Genomic DNA, 7,130 nt, shown 5'->3' with positions numbered 1-7,130 from the left:
AACCCATTCAGTCGTATTTATTAAGTGCTTACTGTGTGCAGAGCACTATACTAAGCGCTTGAGAAAGTACAATTCAACAGTAAACAGACACATTCTGTGCCCACAACGAGCTCACAGTCTAGAGGGGGGGAACAGACATCAATACAAATAAAAGTAGAGCAAAGATCCCTGCCCTCAAGGAATTTACAGTCCAATAATAATTATGGTATGTGTTAAGTGTGTCAAGCACTGTTCTAAGTGCATGGGGGGGACGATAACAGGATAATCAGGTTGTCCCATGTGGGGCTCACAGTCTTAATCCCCATTTTACAGATGAGGTCAATGAGGCCCAGAGAAGTTGTGACTTGCCCAAAGTCACACAGCTGACAAGCAGTGGAGCCGGGAAGCAGCGTGGCTCAGTGGAAAGAGCCCAGACTTGGGAGCCAGAGGATGTGGGTCCTAATCCCAGCTCCACCACTTGTCTGCTGTGTCCTTGGGCAAACCACTTAATGTCTCTGTGCCTCAGTTACCTCATCTGTAAAATGGAGATTAAAAGTGTGAGCCTCACATGGGACAACCAGATGACCTTGTATCTAGCTCAGCGCTTAGAACAGTGTTTGGCACATAGTAAGTGCTTAACAAATACCTACAGAAGCAGTGTGGCTCAATGGAATGAGCATGGACTTTGAAGTCAGAGGTCATGGGTTCTAATCCCAGCTCCGTCACTTGTCAGCTGTGTGACTTTGGGCAAGTCACTTAACTTCTCAGTGCCTCAGTTCCCTCATCTGTAAAATGGAGATTAAAAGTGTGAGCCTCACATGGGACAACCAGATGACCTTGTATCTAGCTCAGCGCTTAGAACAGTGTTTGGCACATAGTAAGTGCTTAACAAATACCTACAGAAGCAGTGTGGCTCAATGGAATGAGCATGGGCTTTGAAGTCAGAGGTCATCGGTTCTAATCCCAGCTCCATCACTTGTCAGCTGTGTGACTTTGGGCAAGTCACTTAACTTCTCAGTGCCTCAGTTCCCTCATCTGTAAAATGTAGATTAAAAGTGTGAGCCCCACATGGGACAACCTGATGACCTTGTATCTAGCTCAGTGCTTAGAACAGTGCTTGGCACATAGTAAGTGCTTAACAAATACCTACAGAAGCAGTGGCTCAATGGAATGAGCATGGGCTTTGAAGTCAGAGGTCATGGGTTCTAAGCTCCGTCACTTAGCTGTGTGACTTTGGGCAAGTCACTTAACTTCTCAGTGCCTCAGTTCCCTCATCTGTAAAATGGGGATTAAGACTGTGAGCCCCACATGGGACAATGTGATTACCTTATATCCCTCCCAGCGCTTAGAACAGTGCTTGGCACATAGTAAGCGCTTAACAAATACCATTATTATTATTATAACCCACGACCTCTGACTCCCAAGCCCGGGCTCTTTCCACTAAGCCATGCTGCTTCTCAGTCTAGCCTGGGGAAGACATAAAACATACCTACCAATTGTACATATTTACTATTCTATTTATTTTGTTAATGATGTGCATTTAGCTTTAATTCTATTTGTTCTGATGACTTGACACCTGTCCACATGTTTTGTTTTGTTGTCTGTCTCCCCCTTCTAGACTGTGAGCCCGTTGTTGGGTAGGGACCGTCTCTATATGTTGCCAACTTGCACTTCCTAAGCACTTAGTACAGTGAATCAATGAATGAAGAGGTGTTCAAATATAGTATGTAAAATGATATACAGAAGTGTAATGTGAAGGTAGTGAGTACAAGCTGCTAAAAACGGGCATATTTGCTGGTTGAGATGGTAAGCTCACGGGCAGAGGATGTATATCGTGCTTCCCCCAAGTGCTCAGTGCTCAGTGCTTCCCCCAAGTGCTCTGCACGCAGTAATGCCTCAATAAATGCCATTGATGGATAGCGAGGAGGATGTGGCATGGGGAAAAGAACAACTGATTGGGAAAGCCTCTTGGAGGAGCAGGATTTCAGAAAGGGTTTTTTTGTACATGGGAAAGGCCGTGGTCTGGTGGTTTGAAAGAGCAGGGAGTTCCAGGTGGGAAGAGGTGGAGAGTTGAGAATGAAGCACAGTGAGAAGGTGATTAATCAATCAATCAATGGTATTTATTGAGCACCTGCTGTGTGCAGAGCACTGTACTGAGTGCTTGGGAGAGTTCAGCACAGCAGAGTTGGAGGACATGTTCCCTGCCCATGACGAGGAGACAGACAGTAATATAAATGAATACATTATGGATCTTTAAATGCCATGAAGCCGAGGGTGGGGTGAATACCAAGGGCCCGAACCCCATGAGGATCATCTTGGAAAGAATGGAGAGTGCGACCTGGGCTGTAGTGGGAGAAGATTAGGACTCCTGAGGCCATAAAGACACGTGATTGCAATTCGTATAGTCTGGAAAGGTCCGAGCAGACAGAAAACAGGACTGTTGTTCACCCCATCTGATAATAGCGGGCTGAGTGGACACAGACTAAAGCCTGAAGGTGGCAGGTGCAAGCCAGACGAAAGGAACACTTCACACAGCAGATGGAAGGCCTGTAGGATTCCAGAGCAAAGGAAGTTATCCAGGCAAAAAGCATGTGTACGTTCCAAAAGTGTTTGGATGAATTCAGGGCAAGAGGATCATAATGGATAGTTGGAGGGAAAAGTTATTAAGGTGGACTATCAAGGAGGTCAACCATGACGCTAGACCACTAAGCATCCTTTGGCATCATTCTGACCCGATATGACAGGTGAGCCGCTCATTAACCACTCATGTCATTAATGTCTTACTATAGGGGAGCCTCCCTGCATGTTTATTGAACACTTACTGTGTACAGAGCACTGTGCTAATTGCTTTGGAGAATACCACAAAAGTAAAAGATATAATCCCTTTCCCTCAAGGAGCTTACAGTCTAATGCGAGAAGGACAAATTATCTCCGGATGGAGGGAGCAGGAGAGATATGGCAGGAAACATGTCTGATCAGTGACTAATCAGGCAGTCAATCGTATTTAACAAGCGCTTATTAAGCATTTACTATGCACAAAGCACTACCCTAAGGGCTTGGGAGAGTACAGTACAGCAGTATAACACATTCTTTCATTCAATCATATTTATTGAGTGCTTACTGTGTGCAGAGCACTGTACTAAGTGCTTGGGAGAGTGCATTATAACAGTAAACAGACACATTCCCTGCCCACAACAAACATATAGTATAGAGAGGGAGACAAACAATGAATATAAATAAATAAATACATTACAGATATGTACATAAGTGCTGTGGAGTGATGAATAAAGGGAGCAAGTCGGGGTGATGCAGAAAGGAGTGGAAGAGAAGGAAAAGACTGCTCAATCAGGGAAGGTCTCTTGGAGGAGATGTGCCTTTAATAAGGCTTGGACGCTGGGGAGAGTAATCGTCTGACGGATATGAAGAGGGAGGGCCTTCCAGGCCAGAGGCAGGATGTGGGCAAGAGGTTGGCAGTGAGATGGATGAGATCACACTATGGTGAGAATGTTGGCATTAGAGGAGCGAAGCGTGCGGGCTGGGTTGTAGTAGGAGAGTAGCGAGGTGAGGTAGTAGGGGGCAAGGTAATTTAGCACTTTAAAGCCGATGGTAAGGAGTTTCCGTTTAATGCAGAGGTGGGTGGGCAACCACTAGAGGTTCTTGAGGAGTGGGGAAACATGGCCTGGACATGTTTGAAGAAAAATGATCCAGGCAGCAGAGTGAAATATAGACTGGAGTGAGGAGAGACAGGAGGCTGGAAGGTCAGCAAGGAGGCTGATACAGTAAGGTGGGATAGGATAAGTGCTTAGATTAACGTGGTAGCAGGTTGGATGGAGAGGAAAGGGTGAATTTTATCTACGTCGTGAAGGTTGGACTGAAAGGATTTAGTGATGGATTGAGCATATGGGTTGAATGAGAGAGAGGAGGCAAAGATAGCGCCAAGGCTATGGGCTCGTGAGACAGGAAGGATGGTGGTGCTGTCTACAGTGATGGGAAAGTCAGGGGAAGGACAGGGTTTGAGTGGGAAGATAAGGAATTCTGTTTTAGATATGTTAAGTTTGAGGTGATGGCAGGAGGAGTTGCAAGACTGCAGAGAGGGAGAGAGATCAGGTCTGGAGATATAGATTTGAGAATCATTCATTCATTCAGTTCATTCAATCATATTTATTGAGCACTTACTGTGTGCAGAGCACTGTACTAAGTGCTTGGAAAGTACAATTCAGCAATAGAGACAATTCCTGCCCACAACGGGTTTACAGTATAGAAGGGGGGAGACAGACATCAAAATGAGTAAACAAGCATCAATAGCATCAATATAAATAGAATTAGAGATCTATGCACATCAAAACAAGTAAACAGGGATTAATATAAATAAATAGAATTATAGATATGTACATAATATACACAAGTGCTGTGGGTAGTCGAAGCCATGGGAGCGAATGAGTTCTCCAAGGGAGTGGGTGTAGATGGAGAATAGAAGGGGATCCAGAACTGAACCTTGAGGGACACCCACAGTTGGCTTACTGTGTGCAGAGCTCTATGCTAAATCCTTGGCAAAGTACAATACAATAGATTTTGTAGACGCAGTCCTTACCCACATAGAGCTTACAGTCTACAGGGAGAGTTTATAGAGTTCAAAGGGTAGGGAGAACGGGTAATGGATCAGATGGGGCACCTTCAGCTCTGGCACGAAAACTGCCACACCATTATGAGGCAGTGTCAGAATCTTAACCTACTGAAAGCACTTAATAGTGCTCTGCACACAGTAAGTGCTCAATAAATACAATTGAATGAACTTTCTACCCAACTCTGCTCCATATTCAAAACCATAGAAATATGACCTAATCCCAAGGGCCCTTTACTTTCCCCACTCTTTTTTTCATGGTATTTGTTAGTTGCTTACTATGTGCCAAGCGCAAGCTAATCGGGTTGGATACAGTCCGTGTCCCACCTGGGGCTCACAGTCTTAATCCTCATTTTACAGATGAGGTAACTGAGGCACAGAGAAATTGACTTGCCCAAGGGTCACGGCAGACAAGTGGAAGAGCCGGGAATAGAACCCAGGTCTTTCTGACTCCCAGGCCTTTGTTCTATTCACTAGGCCACACTGCTTCTTATGATAATCGTGGTATCCATTAAGTACTTTCTGTGTGCAGAGCGTTGTACTAAGTGCTGGAGTAGATGCAAGCCAATCAGTCAGGGTGGACACAGTCCTTGTCCACTTAGGGCTCACGGTCTTAATCCCCATTTTACCACTGAGGTAACTGAGGCACAGAGAAGTGAAGTGACTTGCCCAAGGTCACACAGCAGACAAGCGGTGGAGCCGGGATTAGAACTCAGGTCCTCTGACTCCCAAGCCTGTACTCTTTCCACTAGATCACACTGCTAGTCCTCTTTTCCTCTCATGCCCCCTCCAAGCCCCATCCCAAATGCCTCCCCTCCTAAATAAGTCACCTCAGGTTTGCCCCAGCACTCAATGTTGTGGCACAGGTTTCTAGAAGCCTCTTCTCCCATCTGAATCATGAGGCGCAGCAAGGCGGGTGCAGCGCTTGCAGCAGTTGTTTTGCCGCAACCAGTCTTTATCTCCAGGTCATCTGCATCACAGGGCCTTGACGACTGCCTGGTAATAATATCCCAGAGAAGCACACCTTTGGTCTTCTTGAATTACCCCATTCCCGAACCGAGCCCATGTAGGGGTTTGACCCCAGGACTGAAGCCTCCTGTGCTCTGAACTAAGAGTGGGTGTTATAAAGAGTAAGAATTACCGGAGGGATAGGTAGTTGTTAATAATAATGGTATTTGTTAAACACTTTGTGCCAGGCACTGTACTAAGCGCTAGGGTAGATACAAGCAAATTAGTTGGACAAAGCCCCCGTCCCACATGGGCTCACCATCTTAATCCCTATTTTACAGTTGAGGTAACTGAGGTCTAGAGAAGTGAAGTGACTCATACAACAGACAAGTGGCTGAGCCGGGATTGGAACCCAGGTCCTTCTGACTCCCAGGCCTGTGCTCTATCCACTAGACCATGCTGCTTCTCCATGACCCTGCTCCTTCCAGCCCAGCTATAGAATACTGGCTTGCTCGGGGCTAACTGCCCATTTCTGCCCTGGTTAACTGCTCTGGGGATCAATCAATCAATCAATCAATCGTATTTATTGAGCGCTTACTGTGTGCAGAGCACTGTACTAAGCGCTTGGGAAGTACAAGTTGGCGACAGATAGAGACAGTCCCTACCCAACAGTGGGCTCACAGTCTAGAAGGGGGATGTTCCATAAAAAGATCATGAGGATGAAGAATAATGGATAAATAATAATGGTTTGCTAGGTCTGAGATGGAAGCCATTCATGATAGTAATAATTGTGGTGATGATGATAGCATCTGTTAAGCGCTTACTGTGTGCCAAGCACTGTTCTAAGCACTGGGGTAGACACAGGGTAATCACATTGTCCTACATGGGGCTCACAGTCTTAATCCCCATTTTACAGATGAGGTAACTGAGGCACAGGGAAGAGAAATGACATGCCCAAAGTCACACAGCTGACAAGTGGCGGAGCCAGGCTTAGAATCCACAAACTTTGACTCGTGCCCGTGCTCTTTCCACTATTAAGCACTTTCTATTTGTCAAGCACTGTACTAAGCACTGGAGTAGATACAACACAATCATGGGACTCACAATCTAAGAGGGAAGGAGAGAGAACAGGTACTTTATCCCCATTTTAAGAATGAGATAATCGAGGCACAGTAAAGTGAGGAGACTTGCCTAAGAAATGTTAAATGTCCACCAGGTGGGGTAGTAAACCCGTTTACGACCAGACTGAAGCATTCCCTACATCTATGTTTGGATCGTGTCTTCCAGATACACAGAGTGCTTTATAGATGTTCTTCTCGCACCACTTTTGAGATAGAAACTGAGGCATAGTTCCCTTGTTAGTGCACTAATTTATCTTGCCTCTCCTCGTGGCCTTATTCATTTATAATAATGATAATGTTGGTATTTGTTAAGCGCTCACTATGTGCCAAGCACTGTTCTAAGCACTGGGATAGATACAAGGTAATCACGTTGTCCCACTTGGGGCTCACAGTCTTAATCCCCAGTTTACAGATGAGGTGACTGAGGTACAGAGAAGTTAAGTGATTTGCCTAAAGTCACA

This window comes from Tachyglossus aculeatus, chromosome X1, assembly GCF_015852505.1.
Source record: "Tachyglossus aculeatus isolate mTacAcu1 chromosome X1, mTacAcu1.pri, whole genome shotgun sequence".
In the NCBI taxonomy this organism is placed as follows: domain Eukaryota; kingdom Metazoa; phylum Chordata; class Mammalia; order Monotremata; family Tachyglossidae; genus Tachyglossus; species Tachyglossus aculeatus.
This window is presented reverse-complemented; position numbering follows the sequence as displayed.